Raw genomic sequence first — 23,261 nt, 5'->3', positions numbered from 1 at the left:
ATTTGACTCACCCATGCTTAATTATTGATGTGGTCTTTTAAAAACATATTTGGTTCTCTGGAACGGTTTCTCAGAACTGCGCTCCTTTGCTCATTGGTTCCCTGTTCTGTTTGTTCTTGGCCTCTGCGCTCCTTTTCGATTTTCTGCAGGTTAGCAAGCGCTGCATTGTCTGCTTTTGAAATGTGTCTTTAGGCATGCTTTTGTTTGACAAGGAATGCCAAGGCTGAGCTGACAAAGTCTGTTTGAAAATCTTTTTCCAGGTATATAAGATCAGTAAGCCTGTTCAATGTATACTGTGATTAGATTTTTTTCTTCAGATATTTATATCAACATTTCAGTTTTAGGGAGAGACATTTTCTGAGCCTACCTGTCAGAGAGAAACTTATAAAAGGTAAGGAACTCTATCGTTTATATATTCAAATGTAGAAATACGTCTGTGGTAAAGAGTTGACATCCTCCCCCTTATGACTTAAAAGAAAGGAGGCAGGCTGCCAGTTCAAAGTCACCACTCCTCCCACAGACCGGGACAAACATCTCCTTAGGAGTTCTGGCCCTCTGATACGGGATTTCAGGTTTATCTTGGGAAGATTTAAAAGGTTTTAATCATAAGAGTTTGTCTGCTGCTTGCTTTCCATTTGAGCAGGCAACAAAGTGAGAAAAGACAAATGCTAAAGGTCTCTATAACCCTATATAGTAGGCTCCAACCTGCTAATATGAGCTAATACATATCTGGGGTTTTCTTTCATCTAAAAGCTTTAGTATTCAGTTCAGTTAAAAAAATATTCATTGTATCACCAGTTGTATTTAAAAGTACAATACATTTTGCCTAAGGTCTTATAAAAATGGAACATATCATTTCAAAATAAAAATCAATTTTAAAATGCTACTCGCTTTTGGGAAATAAAATTTAGCATCTTACAAGAAAGGAGTGTCACTTTGGCTATCAGTTAGTTACCTAGACCCCACCAGCAGGCTTACACTAACTTGCTATAAGAAGAGTTTGCAAAAGGCAGTATAATAAAAAATTTGAGTGGATGATCATATTAGTATAAGAGATGAAATAATTCTTCAGTATTTTAGTAAGCTCAAGCAGAAAAATTAACTTTAAATTTGGTTTATCAAGTAATTGACTCTAATGATTAAAGCAGACCCAGCAGCTCACCTGCCTGAAAACACTGACTTGACCATCCCAGTTAGCCAGAACATTCTCCAGTTTCTTCATATATGTCCCACGATTCAGACTGTTAACTAATTCAGACTGACCTTCTCCCCAGTTATACAATTAGGTTATAGTGGACTGCCTTTGTTTCTGTTAAAGATTATAATTGGTTAGTCATTTTATTGGCAAGTATTCATTGATGACTTATATGATGAGCCAGGCACCGTTCTAGGTACTGAAGATAGAACTGCAAATAAAACAATCCTTGAACTCAAGGAGTCAGAGTCCAGTAAAGGCAGAAAAATAATTGGTTATGTTCTCAATGAGGTCAAAAATAATAAAAGAACTTAAAGGTCCCAACACATAAATACTGATGGTAATGGTATTGGCCATTTTAAATGCCTTGCAGAATAGTATGGGGTGAATAAACAGTTAGTTAAATAAAGTTTGAGATTTATGTAGTTTCCTTTTAAACAGCATCTTAGACAATAATGTTTTTATGTTGTATAATCCATCATTTTTCTCAGGGCAACACTGACATAACTATGTTCCCTTTTCAAAATAGTCTTCTATCAAGAACAGTAAGTTCATATACTGCCTGATTCTGTCACTAAAATGTATGAATGCAAGATGTTTTCCCATTAAAATCACTGAAGATTGGTCTTTTATGATTCTTGTTTTTAAGTGCTAACCAATGATGGTAATACGCATCAACCCAGGTTGCTAAATCTAAAAGAGAAGGGTGAGGGGACAGAGGAAGAAGGAATGCATACAGAGGAGTTTTATACCTCACTGAGGTCTGAGTGCCAGAGGCTTGTTTTGATGCCTGTCCCAGAAATTATTGGCTTTATGTGCTGATTTTATCTTAACGTGAAGTGCTTTTTACATACCTAAAAGAGAAAGAGAAGAGACATGCCTATTATGCCATTAAGTGGCTCATTTTCACAGCAAAGCAGATAAGTGATGAGCACCATCCCAGATGGACAGCCGGTCCTAATGTCCCCCCCAGCCACTGAAGACCAATGGCAATAGAGGGTGTTTTTCTTTGTGCCTATTCATGGCTGGCTAGCATGGTACAGCTGTTTCGGAGTCTTTCACATAAAGAAGGACTAAACTTACAACAGATAACTTGGAGTGTAGTTTTAAGAAACTCTACAAGATCATTCTTGTCATGTGGGCCAGAGAAAGTGTCAGAATCTGTACTGGTGAAGTGAGACAGAAAAAATAAATGTCATTTTAAGGTGGAAGAGTACATACAGCCTATCCATTTCATTTTGCATTTCTGCTAGCTTTAACTGGACACATTATACAGAATCTCTTATTTTTCTACAGAAATTCCAGAGTTGTCTATGAATCCCCAAGATGAGAATACTTAATGTACTATGGAAGGTGTTACTGTGCTCACAAATTCAAATGATAAAAACAAACAGGGCTTTGCAAAACATGTATAAAACCAACATATATGTTAATGCTTATTATGGGCTACCAGCTTAAGGTAGAGGGCCCCAGAGAGAAACCCTTCAGAATTCCATAACTACACCCACTTCAGGGCTTGTTTCAGGAATGAAGAGTAGATAATCATTTGTTTTGGATGCACGGGAGGTGAGCTGGGAATTTGAAAGGTGAGGGAAGGAATATTCTTATTGGGGATAAAATGGAAATTATTTACTCTAGAAATCCTCATTATCCTGTTGATTTCCATCCCGCTGACATTAAGAGGTCCTCTTATCTCCCACCCACTCCCCCACTGCTCTTACAATTTTCTATTCCTTTTGATTTCATGATAAAAATTTGCAAGTCTGAAACTTATATTTCACCTGAAATGTTAATATTCAAGCGCCATGTATTAAAAGGAGGGATGGAGAAGGCCCCACTATCAAATCCACAGCCAACCCTTTAGTGTAAGTTTGACACACAGCACTGCATGTCCGCTTATCAGTGCATTAGCAACACCAGCGTTGCTTTTATTGGGCTTTTTCCAGGGCAGCCATTCCATGCAAAATTCTAAATTCATGTCAAGACAGAGTAAAGAAAACATTTTTTAAAAGTGCCTGATGTGCAGAAAAAAAAAAATGAAGCCTAATTAATTGCTTTTTTTTCCTTTTTCTTCACAAGACTAGAAATACACTTTTTACTTGTTGTCGTGAATGATCTTCCTGAAAAGGAAGATGTCTCTTAAACCAAAAACATTCTCAGGGCCTGGGGACGGAAATCCATTAAAGAGTTTAATTCTGGCCAGGCGGGGTGGCTCACACCTGTAATCCTAGCACTCTGGGAGGCCAAGGTGGGATTGCTTGAGCTCAGGAGTTCAAGACCAACCTGAGCAAGAGCGAGACCCCGTCTCTACTATAAATAGAAAGAAATTAGCCAAAACAACTAAAAATTGAAAAAATTATCTGGGCATGGTGGCGCATGCCTGTAGTCCCAACTACTCGGGAGGCTGAGGCAGGAGGATGGCTTGAGCCCAGGAGTTTGAGGTTGCTGTGAGCTAGGCAGATGCCATGGCACTCTAGCCCAGTCAACAGAGCGAGACTCTGTCTCAAAAAAAAAAAAAAAAAAAAAAGAGTTTAATTCTGCTAAAATAAGATCCCTAGCCTTGTGCCCGAGGCAACTCATACAAAGGGTACAATTTGAAAACTTGCTTAAGAAGGTTCTGCTGCTTCTCCTTAGTATAGTTGAGCCATGTCCAGTGGTCCCCCACTTCCTAACCCTGGCTTCCAATTCAACTTCCAACTCTGCAATATCTCACCTCGTGGTCAACTTGAAAGTCAGACTGGTTAGAATCCAAGCTCATTAAATGTGTTCACCACGGGATCATAAGTCTTAGTTCTTTTATTGGTAAAGTAAGAAAAAAAAAAAAAAAACACTGATTTTAAAATTTACCTTGCAAGGTTGTCCTAGGAAAATAATTTCTATAAAGCACCTAGCACAATGTCCAACATATAGGAAGTACTCAATAATTATTGTTTGCTTTCTCCCCCAAACATATCCCTACCAAGAACTTACACTCCTCTAAACATTTTGGGGGGAAAAACACTAAGTAAGGGACAATCATGCAAATAAGCAACTTATTATGAACCTATAACCACTCAACCAAAACTGAATGCAAACACTATCTTCTTTCCAAATGTGTGTGCTATATACTTGCCTTTAATAATTTATCCCAAAGGGGGATTATGCTTGATACAGGCTCTGAGTCTAAATCAACAAGTCAACATGACTTTGATTAGTTCCCAATTTGTGTAGTTTAGGGAGGAATCCACAGAAGCTCCCCAAAGCTCATCTTTCTTGAAAGTCCTTGGGGGAAATTACAGGGGACTTTTACTCTAGAACAGGAGACTCTTTCTCAGATGTCTCACGAACCACAGCAAAAGAGATTATGTAACCAGTGTCTGCTGGCCCCAAACTGCCTTTATTTAGAAGATCATAACAAGATATCCATCACCATGGGGCCAATTCCTTGGAAAATAGAGCTTCATCTCTTAGTCACAGAGGCTGATCTCATTCTTTCCCACCTGGAAGTGAAATGAAGGCCAAATTGTTCAGAGTGATACTAAGACTCTGAAGAGCTCCAACAGCTAGGTACAGTTCTAGGTCATTCAGTACTCGGCACTTTCTCCAGGGTCAGGCCACACTGACCACAGACATCTGAAAATGAACCAAATCACAAGACCTCCCTAAAGAGGGTAACTTTACTCCTCAGCATAGAAGAAAAGACCAGAATCCAACTGAAAGCATACTCTAACCACTCGGCCCAGCTAGAGGAGGGGTGGGGGTGTGAAGTGGATGTTTGTGGGACCACCAATGGACCAGGGTTTATGATGAAGCCTGAACATCTATTTTGAAGTCGACCACCTACCAAAAGACAATGTAAAAGAAAAAAAGGAATAAAACCACCTGTCATATACATATAGTTTGGGTAATTCTATTAAAATGGAAAGCCGAGATGCTTTGACTGTATCACTTTCTAGTAAAAGACAAGAAAAAAGGATATTTTAAGTAGTTCTCACTCTTTCAGCAAAATAGAATAAAACCCCTGGTCTGACTCTAATCCCATTATCAAAGGACCATTCACCTAATATAAAAAAGTAGCTCTTCATTGATTTATCATTAACAGGAGCAATACTACCTAATGTAAGGGAACTGCTCTTCCCCCAGGGATTCTGTTAATGGGAGGCTGGAGCCAGATAACGAGCATGGGAACAGGTAGGCCACAGGAGGGAATGCAATAGACATGCTCTGTATTCCCAGCAAATGACTTTGCACAATTGCCTTTTATGACAGATGAGTTTCTGGCACACTCAAAAAAGGATGGAGGGGACTGAGGTGGGAAAAGTTTAAACTTCCACAGGGACACCTTCTATGTATGAATTATTACTTTTTTTGCGGGGGGGGGGGGGGGGGAGGAGGGGCCCTATGCTTGTTTTCAATACACATTCCCCATGGCTATTGGCTCCTGCCCAGCTTTCTCACTCTTTCTTTAGGAGCTTGCAGACTTGCAGTTTGGTAGTGATGAACCCTGGAATAATAAGACAATGTAAATGAGCACATTTTTCAAAAGCTAAGATGCTGCTGTTAGTTCCTTATTAGGTCATCCAGCAATAATATCAAACACGAGATGTTGTTCTAAATCCTCTTTTGGTATTAATTAATTTACTCCCCCTAATAAATATAAGAACTATGTGCTATTATTTTTCCCATTTTACAGATGTGAAAGAGGAGGCACAAAGAGGTCTGATAACTTTCTCTAGGTCACAGAGTTAATATACATGTGGTTGAGCTAGGATTTGAACCAAGCAATTCTAACAGTGGAGTTCATGATCTTAAGCAGTATATTATAATATCTGTCAATCCCACTAACAATGTAATAAGGGCAGGCAAGTTAATATATGAATTGGAACTCAGAGATAACCAGTGCACAATCAAGCATTCAGGTTGAGAAGTTGAATGCTTCAATTAGACCATAAACATTGGAGTCAGACAGACTCAGGTTCAAATCTTAGGCAGCCTCTACAACATACTAGTCCGTGCAATTAACTAAGTGTTTATGTCTCCCCAAAATTCATATGTTGAAACCCTAACTCCCAAGGCTACGGTATTATTATTTTGGGAAGTGATTCGGTTATGAGGGTACAGCCCTCATGAATGGATTAGTGTACTTACAAAAGAGGCCCACAGAGCTTCCTCACCCCTTTCACCATGTGAGGACACAGCAAGAAGGTGTCCTCTATAAGCCAGAAGGCAGATCCTCCCCAGACAATGAATCTGCCCTTGCCTTGATCTTGGACTTCCTAGCCTACAGAACTGTGAGAAATAATAATTTCTGTTGTCTATAAGCAGCCTAGTTTATGGTATTTTTGTTATAGCAGCTCAAGCAGACTAAGACAGTTAAACTTGAACAAGTTATGTAATTATCTCAAATCTCACTTTCCCCATCTTTAAAATGGAGATAATGATAATACCTATATCACAGGGTTGTGAGAATTAAGTAAGATATTGCCTGTATACACACACTTGCATAGTTCTGACAACATATTTAGTACTCCATAAACATTAGCCATACTAATTACCATCATCATTATTACTTATTACACATGCAGATTTCCATTGTGGGTGAGCATTTGGAAATAATGATTCTTCTTCACTCTTTCCAGACCCCTCACTATTTTCAAAGCCCCTGTGAGACGACTAATGGGGATTAGGGTATCTCTGCAGCTCAGGAAAGCAAAGCCAGGGAGCTCACAGGGACTAAACCCCTCAACCTTGGCTTTGTTAGCAAGTTTCTCTAGCTGAACCAGCCCAGCCCATGCCAGTCAGCATTCTCTTGCAAATATAAATCATTAAACCCAATAAACCACAGACAAGGAAGACTATCCACAGCACATAAAGCTGTGGGTCAGAGTAGCCAATCCCTGAGCCTTTGAGGAAAGGGAGAAAAAGCAACAGTCTTAATTATATAAACAGTTATTTGGAAAAAGTTTTAAGCAAGTGTTTAGATTCCCCTTTAATTAGGATAAATAATTACTTCTCTTTCATCTTTCAATGAGCTCCCAAATTCTCCCATGCCCCATCTTCAAATACCAACTAGAAATACACAAAGATCAGGGGAATAAACTTAGTATGTACACTTTTAAAGCCACTTTACCTTTCTGGATCTTGGCTTCACCATCTGTATAATGAAGAGACTGGACAAGGCAAGTCCAAAAGATTTTCCACTCTGTGCAATGCATTGGGGCCCACATAATGGCTATTGACTTACTCATCTTATGTTCTTTTGTAGGGAGCAGTATAACACTTGAAGATATTAACCACATTTATTTATTGAGCTTCAAAAGTGTTTTACAAATGCAAACACTAAGACATCCAGCCATGCAGTAAGTATGCCATGAAAGAGAGAAACCCCAAATAACAGGTCTTTTAAAAGTGTCTGGAGACCAGCCTCAAATGAGGAATAATTAAAACAACTGATGATGTTCTTGGGAAATGGCAAAGTTATCTCTTTTAATTAGACTTATTCTGTGTAGCTCCAGAACTGGAATCCATGGATTAACATTACAAGAAGAGAGATATTGGATAACTTTGTAAGAAATAACTTTCCACCCAAGATAATGGTTCAAAATAGAAACAAACATTTTATATAACTATGATCATATGAAAGAAATGGGAAGACTTTCTAAGATGCTTAGAGGAAATTCCGTAGCTGGGACCACATATACGGGGTGCATATTGAGCTCATGTGACCTCTGAGGGTCTTTCCCGACTCCCCCCATGTATTTAATAACTTCTTCATCCATGATCCCCAAACACCATTTATGCAGCTTAAATAGAGCATTTATATGTGGTGTTATAATTTTTGTTTATTGATGTCACCCTTACCAAAGCAAGAGTCTCTCATTATCCTCTGTATATCTCTATTATAATTCCAAGCACACAGTAGATTTTCAATAAACATTGGTTGAATAATAATTAGTTTTAAAAAATTAATGACCAAGGAGTTCAAAAACACTGTCCCTGTCCTCAGAGAGGCTTGCATTCTAGCTAGTCAAAATTAACATAACCAAAATAAATTTTATATAATTATATATAATACCTTGTACATAGTTGGGACTTACTAAATGTTTGGGAAATGGTTCATTTGACTGCTATTGATTAAGCATTGAATGGTGGCCTGGGACATCCTCCAAAATCTCCCCCACCTACTTGATGATCACTTCCTCCAAACTGCTGGATGATTTCTCTCAGTCTCCCAAACTCCTGTACTTTGACTCAAGATTTTTCTATCACCTGGACAATCCTCCTGCCCCCTACCCTTCTCTAAAGAACCAAGATCCTTCCCTCCACAGAAGTCTGTATCACTCACTTACCACCTAATTAGTATGTCTAACTGCCACCCATTCACCAAGCAAAGGGTCACTGCTCAGCTTGTGTGGGCTGAGCTAAACTTTGGGGGTGCAGATGGAGGAGACATATTTCTTTCCCTTAAGAGGTTTCAGTTGACTGGAAGCCAAATGTTTCCTACTAAAAGGAACACTGTTAATGCAGAATGTCACAAAGGAAATACTGAGGTGGCTCCGTGACACAGTCTGCAGGTGGGGGTGGGGGTGGTGGAGACAGGCAGGCAAGGAAAGCTCCCTGGAGGAGGTATCGCCAGAACAGAGTCTTAAAGAAATGATGAAAGTGAGCCCGGTGAAAGGAGGAAAAATCTTTTCAGGCCAAGTAAAGTGCACAAAGGCTGCAGGACGAGAAAGCAGAGAGAATTAAGTATGACTAGCACACACAGAAGAGTTGTGAAGCAGGGCATGGAGAAATAGCATGAGCTGAAGAAGGAAAAACATGCTGTGTTGAAAGCCCTTATTTTATCCCCACACTAATGAAGAACTTTTGAAGGATTGAACACAGGGAAATGACTTGATCAGATTTGGTTTTTGCAGCGTGAATTAAGGCAAGAGTGTACTGAAAGGGAGGTGAGGCCCCAGGCAGAGAGGTGTGTGAGGGAGCCATTGCATGGAGTGAATTAAAGCCCTCTCAGTGGGAAGAAGCGGGAACAGGAGGCTGGATCTACGGGATTGGGTAAAGTTCTATTGGAAGTCAGAGCGATTAGGGAGTCAAGGATAATTTTCAGAATTCTGACTAGAACAGCTGAGTGGCCAGGTATGCCATTTACTGAGACAGAAACACAGGCTCAGGAGCAGTTCTGGGGAGAAAAAAAGGAGTCTGAGATGCCTGGGAGATGGTCAGGTAGGAGGCAGCTGCCGACACAGATCAACACTTGGGAGTAAGAACTAGGCTGGAGGCGTGGCTTTGGGCGTCAGGAGCAAAGGGGGGATACAAACAATGGAAACCGAGATCGTGCAGGGATGGGGGTGAGGAGGAGCTAAGGAAGGCACCCCGCTCCATTCTCACCCAAAAAGTTCTCTACCCTGAGGCAGAGAGAGCTGGGATCCTCCACTTGTCCCAAGTCACCACTTCCCCCGCAAGGAAAGGAACAAAGATTTTATGAATACAGAGGACTTTGTCTGCTGGTTTTAATCCAGGGGAGTTTGTCTACTGGTGATTATTTCTATATTTAAATGCTACCCTTTTTTTTTTTCCTGTGATCACAGAAGCTTTGAAAGCAGACCTTTGCCGTCATCACCAGCCCTGATTTTGATTGTATCGTTCTCCCGTTAATCTGCTCTCCACTTTGTCTGAGGGAGGTGGAGCAGCTGGCTTAACATGTAGAAGTTTGTTTTCTTAACTGATAAATACTCTATTTTTTTTCCCTGAAGGTTGTTTCAGCCAGACCACTTTATTCTGCTGTTTCAATTTCAAAACAAAAGTAAACTTAAGCTAGAACAAAAGAAAGAAAAGGAATATCCCCTGGACCTGAAAGGACTCTTCACTTTTCAGTGTGCCTGCCTTGTCACCATACAATTGTATGCTCCCTGAAGACAGAGTCAGATTGTATGTGTATGTGGGTCTGGCAACTAGCAGAGTACCCTACATCCAGAAACTCCCCAATGACTATTTATGGAATCAGTGGTTGTTTAGATAATTAGACACATCCCTGTGCATACTTCTGTAGCTCTTGGAGTCTGTTCCATACTACTTAACACAATTAATTGCTGTCCTGTTCTTGGTTATTCATGGGTGCTATCCTTGGAATTGCAATTAGACAGTAAGCTTCTTGAAGGCAGGAATGCTGACTCAGACTTTAGCTTGCATCACATACTGGCCAGAAGCGGTGCTCAGTAAAGCGTGTTGATTCACATGTGTTATTCTGTCTAGAATGAATTTATTCTGCTATGTTACACCTTCTAAAAGACAAAAAGAATGTCTGTCTTAGATTAAGCAAGACTGTAAGTATCTTGAAGCACACCCTAAACAACAGATGTTCCTGTATGTAGCGGAATTGAGGAATTCATTCAGGAGAGTGTCCACTGAATTAGGCTTCAGCAGGCTGCACGTGGGGCCGCACTGTGACCTTCAGTTGCTGATGGACATTTCATATGCAAGCTTATCAGCAGCGTCAGTAATGTGGTATACTTCTCATGAATTAAATCATCAAAGGCTTCCAGTGCAATGCAGGAAGTTGCACTCACTGCACAAACCTTGTAGAAAGAAGGAGAGACAGAGAGAAAGAAGACAGAAGAGAATGAGAATGTATTCAGGGAGATAAAGGAAGAGAAAAGGCTGAACTCATCACAAGAAATCTGCATCAATGAATTCAAGCTCTGCCAGGCCAGGAGGGTACTGCACAACCCCCACGTGGCTTCACAAAGATCTTTCCATTCAGAAAGGATTGCAGTGAATCTTCCTAGAAAGTATCACAACAGAATAACTAGGTTTCCAGTTCTGCCTTGACTGGAGAATGAATGCCATAATCATTTCAATCACATCTTCATCACTGTTAAGAGCTACACCCGGTTGACATGACCCATTGTCAAATACAGATGGCTATAAATTTCCCTTTCCTAAGAGTCAACAGATACCACCCTGAAAGAGGACATCAATCAAAAGATCATAGCCCAGAGAGGTGAGCAGGCAGCCTCCAAAGGTGCTCAAGAAAAAAGGGTCAAGTATCCAGCAAGGCCCTAGAGGAGCTGTGCGGCCGCAAGCTCGAATGCATAGAAACACACTCGGAGCGATGGTGGCCTGGGCACTGGGAAATCACAGGGCTGTGCGCATATGGATGAGGAAGAGGAAAATGTTCCTCAATTTTTTCCTTTCTTTCTTTTCAACATTTAGAGACGCAGGCGTTCTGACAAAGTGCAGTCACTGTGCTAGCGCAAAACTTCAGGTTCAACATCTGAACATTAGAAAATCTGGCTCAGCAGAACAGTACGGAGTAAGCTGATGGTCAGTGGGTTCACACCAGCAAAGCAGCCCTTAAAATATTGAAGTCACTCTGCACCACTTGGTAAACAGTTGCTACCCCAGGCCTCTGAGTGCCCCCAGGCTGTCGCAGACTTTCTTCCTAGGATATGCCAGAACCCTCCACTAAAGCATTAATGCCTCGCACTGCAGTGGACCTCGGGCCCCTGCTCCAGGCGATCAAGACAATGTGGTGTTTGACTCAGCCTGATCAGCATCTTGACTCCCTAGAGGAGAATAAGGCAAAGGGTCAGAAAGTTGCTAGGTGAACATGGGACCAAGCAAGGGCTAGCCTGGCTGGACTTGGGCCATGGTGGCCCTATCTATGGAGGCACAAATTGTGTTTGGTTTCTGGCTTCCACTAAATTTTTGTATGTTTGGCTAATTGTATCATAAACCTATAATCCATGTTAGTGTGATCTCTTTCCCCCAACCTGTAAACCCCTATAAAACTACCAGTCCTCAAACTGCAGGGGCCCACCTAGTCCTGAACCAGATAAATTAAAACAAATCCATGCCTAGACACAATTGTAGCATAACTGTTGTACAATTCAGAATTGCAAAGATGTGGAAACAACTCAAATGCCCATCAATTCATGAATGGATTAGCAAAATGTGGTATATGTATACCATGGAATATTACTCAGCTATTAGAAATAATGGCGATATGGCATCTCTTTGGTTCTCCTGGAGAGAGTTGGAACCCATTCTATTAAGTGAAGTATCCCAAGAATGGAAAAATAAGCACCACATGTACTCACCAGCAAACTGGTTTCCCTGAGTGCACATTTGGGAATAACACCAATTGGGTATCAGACAGAGGTGGGGGCTGGGGGGAAGGGATGGGTGTATACCTACTTGATGAGTGCGATGCACACTGCCTAGGGAATAGACACGCTTGAAGCTCAGACTCGGGGGGATGGGGGGGCATGGGCAATATATATAACCTGAACTTTTGTACCCCCATAATGAGCTGAAATAAAAAATAAAAAATATATAAAAAAATAGTATATAGGAAAAAAAAAAAGATAAGGGAAAAAAATCTTAAAAGATACCAAAGATGAAAAGATGGAACACATACAAGTGAATGATAATTATTTCCTCAGAAGACTCAAGTAACAGTATATGCCATAAATAATTTCTTCAAAATGCTTAAGGAAAATTATTCCCAGCATAAAATTCTGTAAAACTAGCTAAATTAGTCTTTAAGACTAGTTGCTTAGTTACAGTCCTTCTCTGAAAGGTACATCACCAGGTACAAGAAACAACATAAAGAAACTGATAAACTTTTGGTGAACTTGAGTAATAATTGACTATTAATAAAAATAATGATGACTAAAATTGGGGGGGTTAAATTCAAAGTGAACCTAAAATTGTAAATAATAATAATATGAAAAATATGAATGGAAAGTTCAGATTAAAAGCATTTTAAGGTCTATATTTTGTTCAGAAAGAGGATAGAATTGTTTTTTGAAATTTGCTACATTAAATATGCAAATTAACCATTTAAAGAATAACCAATAAAAAATAGAAATTAAATGAATATCTAAACTATAGTAATTTTTTAAACATTAAATACACTAGTAGAAATGACTCTACTATGTTAGTAACCACCAAAAAGGCAAATGGATCACAATTACCTATACAAAGTTGGAAATTCTCAGAAGCAATATTGAAAAGAAAATAAAACAAATTCCAGCCATTATATGGTGTTTACAAATGACACGTGAAACATAATGACATAAAAAAAGTTGAAAGAATGGCAAAAATATGCCAAGCAAATATTAGCAAAACCAACTCTGTTGTGGCAATATCAATAAGATGGAAAATAGAATTCAAGGGAAAATGAAGTATTAGAAAAACCCTCTAAGGCCACTGGAGGGGCAGGGTGATCTGTCCTCCTGGGGCAGAGGGTATTCGGCAGGCCTCAGTGGTGAGGGTGTGAGGCAGGTCCGGGGTCAGGGCTCTGTAGGGATGGCCAGGGCCGTTCAGTCAGGGCTGACCAAATGGTTAATAAGCCTGTTCCAATCAGACACATAGAGGACCCCATAATTAACAAATAGAGAATATGTAATTTTTTCAAGCACACATAGAGCAGTTCTAAAAACTGAACTAATCTTCATGACTTATGAACTGGGTGCTATTATATTCTCAGAGTTTACATATGGGAAATCTGAGGCCTACAGGGGCTAAATAACTTGTCCATGGTCACAAAAGTCATATGGAAGTAGAGCTGGGACATGAATCCAGACATTCTGGTTCAGAGTACAACTTTTAACCATAATGTTGAGTAATAGAGGCAAGACCAAAGAATGAATAAGATAGAAAAATAAGAAACAACACAGCTGTTCAACAAATCTCTGATTCTTTGAGAAGACAAAATTACAAACTGTTGGCAAGACCAATCCAAAAATTAAAAAATAAATAGGGCATATATCAATCATGATAGAAATATAACTACAGATACAGTAAATTCTAAAATACATAACAGAATACTAACATCAACTTTATGGCAATAAGTTTTAAAACATAGATTAAATGTACAATTTTCTGGGAAGATTTAAATTCATAAAACTGGCTTAAAAAGTTAAAAAATATATATATACTGGTAATAATTAAAGAGATAGACTCAGTAGTCAAACGTCACTACTCCTCTTCCTAAAAGGCACCAGGCCCATTGGTTAACATTCTCCAAACTCTTAAGAGAACATTATCTATATCTTATACAACTATTTCAAGGAATGGGAAAAGAGGATGAACCTTACTAAAAAGTTGCCAAAGAAACTTAAATACATATGGTGGGATGGATGCTATATTATCCTTTGTACTTCTCTGTACTGTTCAAATATTTCATGTTAAAAAGAAGTTATGGGAAAAGTATGGGCCAGCCCAACAAACAGGTCTATATTATATTTTTAATTCCAAATTTCCTATCCTTTGATTCAAAATTTGGCCAATCATCTCAAAATCAATAATCTCTAGTTACTTATTTTGTCTTTTTCATTGAAGTTGCTGTTTCTCAGGGGATATCTCCAACACATCAGACCAACCTCTTAATGTTGTCAGTGTGACGGCAGCTTTCTCCCATAGACACACTTTCTTTCAGAGAGTAGAATAGCTGTTCTCTCCTGGACAGTTTTTGAATCTGTGACCATTTGAGCTGGCCACTACATGAAGTTTCCAATGGAAATTTGTGCAGGTCCTATACATTAAGAATCTTTATGAGGGCCCCGACATTCTTCAGATGTGAGTCCTGCTTCTATTGGGAATTACATTGAGAAATAGGTTACTCTTACTCTTTCCGTTTAGGTGCACTGGTGTTCAAATTTCTTGACCCAAGAGAGAAGCCATCTTGGGGAAGAATTAACCCAAGTAATACTCTGTAGACAGTCAGAGTCAAAAGGCAAGGGCTTGGAAGAAACATACTTAGACTGAGTAATTTCGGCAAAAGTTACAATAGGAATATCACCTTTTCAGTGAAAACTTTGCTGCCTTCTGTTCTATGAGGCTAGTAGAAGAATCTGGAAAGGTCAAAGCACAAATTTCCAATTGTTTCATTAATTCAGTGGGAAAAAACTATATCCCAAGAAATACACTAGAAAGTTAACAAAAGTAAAGTTTAATTGTGGTGAGTAATATTAGAAAGACAGATTTAATTAGAGTCAGATGATGAGGAAAGAGAATTAAACACTAAAACTCAGTATACAAATATCTTAATTTATAAAATTGTAATGTAATGGCTTACATACTAGCTCTCATTCAGCTGAGGCTATTCTAATGGCTAGAAACTCTCTTAGAGAAAGACATTATGAATTTGGAGATGAAGTACTTTCAATTAGCACTCAGACTCTCACTCCTAATCCTGATAATAAATCATTTCGTATTATCTTTCCACAGTGCTCCCCAACTAAAATGATATTGAAAAATAGTAACTATCAATTTTCTCTGTTGAGGACCCATGAAGAGCCAAGGAGAATCTTATTTAAAATTTGTCAGAATTTTTATTAGAATTTACTATTTAAAGGAAATATGATATAAATAATCTTGGGAAATAGGACTTGTGTTGCAGAATAAGTCACTTTATAATTCATCAGTTTTTAAAACCAAAAGATGCTCTTGCTTCAAGGGATATTTAATTATCCTTTTCTATTTAAATTAGTATTATAGATGACATTAGCTATGTGGGTTTTATGCCTATGTTTCAGGTCACACTAATCTGTAGCATGTATATTGTAAAATAAGTTACACTGTAATATTACCATTAATCTCCTAGGTAGGCAATAGGTGTCCATTTTTCCATGTTAATATGTGTTAATTTTTGCCATATTTTCCACAAAATGAATTGTTTTTGTGATGACTGATCATTTGTCTCAACCTGAATTATCTGCATCCTTCTTTATTGTATGCTACTTTACTTTCTTCTCTGCTAATGATATCCAACAGCATTGTACCAGAACTTTCTTGAACTTTGTTCATTGATTTTTTTTTGTTTGTTGTTTTGCTAGAGAGTATTGTTATTGCTTCTTCCAGTGCTTACATGTAAGATGTGCTTATCCAATATTAAAACACCAGAGATTTCCTATTTGTTCATTTTATCCCTCAACAAACATTTGTTTCATATCCACTGTGCAATAGGTTCTGGAAATGCAAATCCTAGTCTCTTGCTCACCATCCCCCTTCACCTGGCTAATTCTTACCCATCCTTCAAGTTAAATGCTTGAGGTGAAGTAGGTTGGTGATTGAAAACTGAAAATTGGATTTGGTATGGGGGAGGTCACTGGGGACGTCAATAAGAGTATTTTCAGTGGAGTAGGGGGCATGTCAGAATCTAGACTTTTGTTAAGATACAGAGCCAATGAGGACAGACTCTTTATTTCATAAGAAAAGTAACAAAAAGGAGAAATCAGACATGTTGGCAACTGGAAAGGAAGAGATTATCAAATAGAAAGGTTGTTTTTGGTTTGGGAGAAATGTGAATATGCTTATAAACTTAAAAGCAAAGAGCCAAATAGTTACAAGATAAAGATACAGGAAAGAATGAAGGCAATTTACATGGGTAGGCTCCAAAGTGATGTGTGGTGAGTTGTGGGCATGGCTAGAAGATTCTTTCTGAGAAGGAGGAAAATCTCTTTGCCTGGCATATTAGGGAAGGTAGGAATATGAGAACAATTAAAATCTAGAAGTAGAAAGTAGGGAAGGAAGAATAAAAGAAATGCCTCTTATTTCCATTGAGGAAAAAAAGGAATGGAATCATTTCCTGAGAGAAAGATAAAGAAGAGGTAAGGAGTCTGAGAACAATTAAATGCTCAGAACAACTTCCAGGAGGAATGTATGCAGCAGGTTTCCCTCTGCCCAGCTTGTCCATTGTCTGTATTTTTCCACCCTGTCCTCTGCCCCGAGCGGCTGACGGTTATGGATTGCACCAACCAGTTCCCTAATTCTCTGGCTTTTGGTTGGTTTCAACCAACGGGAGAAAGGAGATTGTGGGACATTTGTTCCCCCAGGTCTCTTTCTGGCTGGCTATGAGCTGCCAGTGGCAGACTTCCTCTCCCCTCTCCCCGGGCACAGCTCCAGTTAGAGGGTGCATTCCTCATCCCCTGCAGGCTTGGGGGCAGTAGTGGCTTTTCCTCTGTTGCTAGCCCCAGGCACTTCAGTATCCTTTGCTGGTTTCCCATAACCCTGCCCACACTGGGGCAAGCAATCCTCTCATTAAAGTCTCCCCTCCTCATATTGGGGTGTACCATTCATTTCCTGCCTGAGATCCTAACTGATGCAGAATTCAAGAGGAAGCTGAATGGAGAGAAGTCAAGGATTGTCTTAGGCACAGGTGAGGTTAGAAGCTGTCAGTCTGACATGCTTATTTTCTCTGGTTAATCTTGTTGCCCATGAGCAGAAGCAGATGAAGAGGATGGAGGGATTTACTGAAGCTTGCTGACAAAAGAATATACGTGGCAAAAGAAAAGGGAGAATTGAGGATGCTGGTGAATGTGTCATTAAAATGTCTTAGACCTAAGAGTTGTACTTTCCATGTATAGTCTGAGTTTAAGAAAAACACTCTTTTCTACTGGTTTCTCAAGTCTCTACGGCTGAATTATAATCTCCCTCGAATTTACCCATATATTCAATGAATCTTCAGAAAACAGGAATACATACACACACACTTTAGATCATTCTAGATCTGAAAGTGTTACTAGACCATCTAAACTTTCTAATTTAGAAAAGAAGCCACATTTTCTTCACTAGGAAACAAAGTGCTGCATTATACTTTATTCTACCCACTGTGCTAGCCTCTCTCTTCCTCTTTTCTATCAGTATTTATTCTTCAAACCCCAGCTCCAATTTCAGCTCCTCTGGGCAGCCTTATCCTCCCTGAAGGCACCCATTCCTTAAGGATATGGTCTATCTGGTCCTGGATTATCACTTGTCTTTGTTATTATCTTCCCTAAGGCTGAAGTCTTACAATTTTGTGAACTCATCCCAGCTCCTAGCAGTGTTTTATATAATACATATCAAGTGCTTAAGAAATGTTTGTTGATTGATTACTTATCCATGATATGGAAAGTTTTAAAAGATTTTAATAATTCAAAGAAAGCTGTTTAGTTTCATTTGTTCTTATATGTAAGACAAATTCAGAAAACACATGAGAATGCAGGGCAGGAAGATCATCTCATCATCCACTAATCCATTTCCAAATCCAGTTAGGGAAGCTGGGTTAACACAGTATAACTGAGACTGTGGCTTGATTGAGTGCGAGTTCCTTCTTTATCATAACTGGCAGAGTCCTCTCTAGGGAAGTCAGAGCGCCTGGTTCTAACTCTAATTTGTCTTCCTCACATGAATAATTCCTGGTACTTCTGCATGACCAGGCCATTACACCAGTAGGGGGTGGTCTCTACATGCAGATCACTGGCTAAAGCCTGATCTGAGCAAACTGTCCTTTCCCACCAAGCAGGAAGCTTTGGCTTCTATGCATGTGAGAGTTCTTGCTTAAGGTCGATGGCCACTGAATGTTACATTAGGGTGTCGGTATTTTGGTATTAGTATTTCCCAATTTGTTTTACTTAACTAAAGGCTGACTCGCCTCAATATTTAACCTTTAAAGGAATGCAGGCCCCTTCCTGGGAATAAAGAACTATGTTAGGTGAAATGTATATTTGAATGTTCTATGGGCCTGCACATGTCTAAAAATGGAACAGAAACTCAGAAAGATTTTGAAAAAAGAAAGAAAAAGAGAAAAAGGGAGAGAGATCATGTCACTCCTCTGAAACCCAACAACTCCCATGGCTCTTGGACTAAATCCGAAGTCCTTCACGTTGCCCAGGAAGCCCTGAAAATATGGTTCCTGCCTACCCTTCCAGGCTTATTTCCCAACCCTACCCTCTGTTTGCTGTACTCCAGCCACACTGGCATTTTTCGGTCCTTAAGCCCCACAGGGGCTGCCCATAGTCACTTTCCTCTTTCCCCTGCTCCCCCCACCCCCATGTCCAAGGCTCCACCTGGATCACCTGGGCTCATCCCTCAGGACTCAGCCAAAAGTTTGCTTTCACAGGTAGGTCTTTCCTGACCCCAGGCTAAGTTAAGTTCATAGTTATACCGTTCATAGACTGTATAACCCCACCCTGTTGTGGTTCCTGGTTATACAGTCTGTCATGAGCTGCTTTGTCTCTGTGGATCTTACCTCAAGTGTAATTTAATAATTCTACACTAGACTGTAAGCTCCAAAAGTGCAGGGACCCCATCTGATTTCTTCACTCTGTATCCCCAGCACTCAGCATTAGTGCTTGACACATAATAAGGGTGGCGTGAATGAGCAAAGGAAGGAAGAGACACATGAATGAGGCTCTGCACAGATGTGGCTACCCCAAAGCCCAGCTGGCAAGTTCTCAGGTTGGCTTGTTTGTTCAGAGAGGGTCTTGCCAAAGTGGAGGAACTGACTGTCTCCTCCAGAGGAATAAACAGCCGCAAAGACATGGGCTTCTCCACCCATCCTCCACCCATGCTCCACCTTCCTGCTTCTAGGTTTCAAAGGCTGAAGAGCAGCTCATTTAGTTTCAGCATTTGGACCATATGTTTTGTCACAGCTGATCTACTACACACCTGAATTTTCAACATGTTCTCTTTTTTTGGAATTTCTTTTTTTTATTTCAATAGATTTAGAGGATACAAGTGGTGTTTTGTTATATGGATATATTGTGTAGTGGTGAAGTCAGGGCTTTAGTGTACTCATCACCTGAATAGTATACATTGTACCCACCAGGTAATTTTTCATCCCTCACCCTGCTCCCACTCTCCCCCCTTTTTGAGTCTCCAATGTCCATTATGCCACTGTATGACCATGCATACCCATGTCTCAGCTCCCACTTATAAGTGAGCATATTAAGTATTTGTTTTCCATTCCTGAGTTACTTCACTTAGGATAATGGCCTCCAGTTCCATCCAAGTTGCTGCAAAAAACATTATTTCATTCTTTTTTTATGGCTGAGTAGTATTCCATGGTACATATATACCACATTTTCTTTATCCACTCATTCACTGATGGGCACTTAGGTTGATTCTATTATCTTTGCAATTGTAAATTGTGCTGTGATAAACATATGAATGCAGGTGTTTTTTTGATATAATGACTTCTTTTCCTCTGGAGAGATACCCTGTAGTGGGACTGCAGGATTGAAGAGTAGATCTACTCTTAGTTCTTTGAGAACTCTCCATACTGATTTCCATAGAGATTGTACTAATTTACATTCCTACAAACATCTTCTTGAATAAGGGCCAGGACTAAAAAGGCTACCTATATGATTATGCAAAAAAAGGGAATTACAAAAACAAAGAAGCCCACACTGAAGACAGACTTAGAGCAGAAGAGAAAGGCGCCCTAGGTGGGCGCCCTAGGTGGATGCCCTAGGGCAGGACAGAGATGTGGGTGCCCCGGAAACCACACAGAACCCAGGCAGGGGCATTGCTGGGCAAAAAGGAAAGCCTGCATAAGTGGTGGAAAGGGTAGAATATTGATTGATAAGGAAGCATTTATGAATAGGTGGTTAAGGAGATTTTAAAACCAGTTTTAGAGACAGAGAAAAACAGTGGTGAAAGGAAGAACCTAAATGGATTTTATTGAGGTGGGAAAAACAGCACTTTGAGGCTTAAAAAAAAGAAAAAGAAAAAATCCATTCAGTAACCAAGGGTGAAAAATAAATTAATTAACAAGAAAAAATTTTAAAAAAGAGAAACAGGAAACTAATATAGTACAACCTCCACCCCTACCCCATGTTGTACACCTCTGTAGAGCAAAACAAGCTTTCCTCCCTTCTCCTTCAAGGAAAGCATCTGTAAGCAAAGGTGACCCTCCTGATCTCATTCTCCCAAATGGGTTGGGGGGATGAAGATGGAGGAGCAGTGTTAGCTGCCCCCTGACACACACACACACACACACACACACACACAAGCCACCAGCCGCACACAAGAACCGCTCACCCTGGGCACTGCTATGAGAGCTCCTCACAGCCTTAGGTCCTGACAAAACACAGTCCTTGACTTAGTGTCACCACTGCTCGATGCTGCTGAACATGCCATGACCCTGCCTGGAAAGCTCTGCCCACATCTTCACACGCCTAAATCACCACGCCTGTGCAACCTTCATATTTCAAGCAGGGTCTAGCTGGAGATAACAGAATTCACTGTAGTTGGTTTTTCTGACAAGACTTTAAACGGTTTACAGACTCATTGCTAGGGCTGAGGAAACTAACTCCACCCTAACCTTCAAGAAATAATCCCAGCGCTAGTTCTGCCTCAGACCCGGGCCCCCAAGGGAGCTTCTGCTACACAACCATGAAACTGATGGACCAGGAAACTGGGGAGATAGAAAAGTGGGGAACCAGGAAGCTGCTGCTAAGTGGCTGACTTCAAAACCATGTTGCCTCCACCACAATTGACCCAGTGAGGTGGATGCCCCACACTCTGCCTGTCAAAGCCCAAAGGGCCAGGGACAGGACACTGGGACCTCTGCTTCAGCAGGAAACCCAAATGCCCCATCATGTGGGCCAGCAGAAGCTCGGCTCCACCTTGGGGTGCGCCATTCCTGCCTTCCCAGTCTCACTCTGGAATGTCCGATTGTGCAACCTCCATCTCCTCCAGAACCCCAGCTCGCCAGCCTCTGCAGTCCAGCAGGCACGGAGAGAAGACATAGCTCTTCCAGTGGGGACGTTGGGGCTGTGCATGTGCAACAGTCAAGTGTTCTGCATTCATGTGTGGTCTGCGAGAATAGATTCATTTGTTCATTCATTCATTCATTCAAACAAATATCTGTTGCATGTGTGCATTATTTGTTGGGCAGTATGCAAAATCCTGGGTACACATCAGTGAGCAGAACACGACAGCCTGGGTACTTGTTCTTGAAGTACTTGAGAGGTTTCTCTAGAGAGCAAAAAAGTAAATAAGCAAACTAAAATATAATAAATATTTTTAAGATGTAAGAAAGAAAGAAACAAGGGGCTGAGTAGAGAATAAAGGGGGTAGGATATATTAAAAATTACTTGAGAGAGAATAGGGAGGGAAAACTTCTCTAGGATTAATTTGAGCCCTAAAAGGTGAAAAGGTATCATCTGTGCAGATCTGGGGAAAGAACACATTCAGGAGAAACAGCACGTGGAAAGTCCTTGGGGAGTGACAGGACTTGGTGTGTTCATAGCATCAAAAGGAACCCCGTTTGGCTGAGTGAGCTGAGAGCAAGGTAAGCAGGGGGCTGTGTTATAGAAGGCATTGAACATCATGGTAAGGAATTTTTACTTTATTCTGAGGGGAACTGGAAGCTGCTAGAGACTTAAACAGGAGAGTGACATGGTCTAATTTGTTTTATATTGCCCTGGCTACTATGCAGAGAATGAACTGGAGGAGGAAATGAGTGGATATGGGGAGACTGGAAACTGCTGTAATAGTCCCAACAAGAGCTAACGAGAGCCTGGCAGTGGGGAGCAGAAGTGAGCTGGGGAGAAGAGGACATACTCAACATACATTTTTGAAGTAGAATCAATAAGACTGGTGGGGAAGTTAGATGTGAAGATGAAGGCAAGAGAGGAATCAAGCATAAATCCAATTTTCTGGCTTGGTGGATGATGGTGACATTTAATGAGATGATGAGAAGTACCCCCAGTTTTTCCTACTCTAGTACAAGGCCTATGGTATAGTGGGGTCCCCACACATGTGAAGCCCTAAGGGGTTATTTCCTTTTCTTGCTAGTAAACTTCCTATGGAGAAGCTTTCTTAACCTTTTTTCATTGCTAGCCAGGGAAATACATGAGTTCGCCGACACAGTCCAAAGGGAGCCTGAGAGCTGCCTCAACTCCTACTAGGGTCTGCAGCCTCAGCTGGTATGTAGAGTTCTAGCAGCCAAGACAAACTGTAGCTTAGTTATGCTCAAGAGAATAGAAAACCAGCCACATAAAAAAAATACAGTCAATTTTTCCAGGGTATTAGGCCTTGGGTGCCAATCCTTGGGCGTGAGTTGAATGTTTTAGTGGATTGAGCTGCATACATGTACACACATACAGTGCCCTCTAGTATCGAGTGCTTCAGAAAACCCCAAATTAGGGACAGATGGTTGTCCACTGAGCAGGGGAAATTGACTTCCTTGGGAAAGGGCTACTAAAGTCTGCCCCTTGGTATATTGGCTTCTCCTTTAAAATTTGTAGTCAAAGACTCTTCCAGCAAGTTAAAGTCAAAGTCATTAGGTTAAAGAAAATGATTCAGAAACATC

Source organism: Eulemur rufifrons, chromosome 8 (assembly GCF_041146395.1).
Source record: "Eulemur rufifrons isolate Redbay chromosome 8, OSU_ERuf_1, whole genome shotgun sequence".
Lineage (NCBI taxonomy): Eukaryota > Metazoa > Chordata > Mammalia > Primates > Lemuridae > Eulemur > Eulemur rufifrons.
This window is presented reverse-complemented; position numbering follows the sequence as displayed.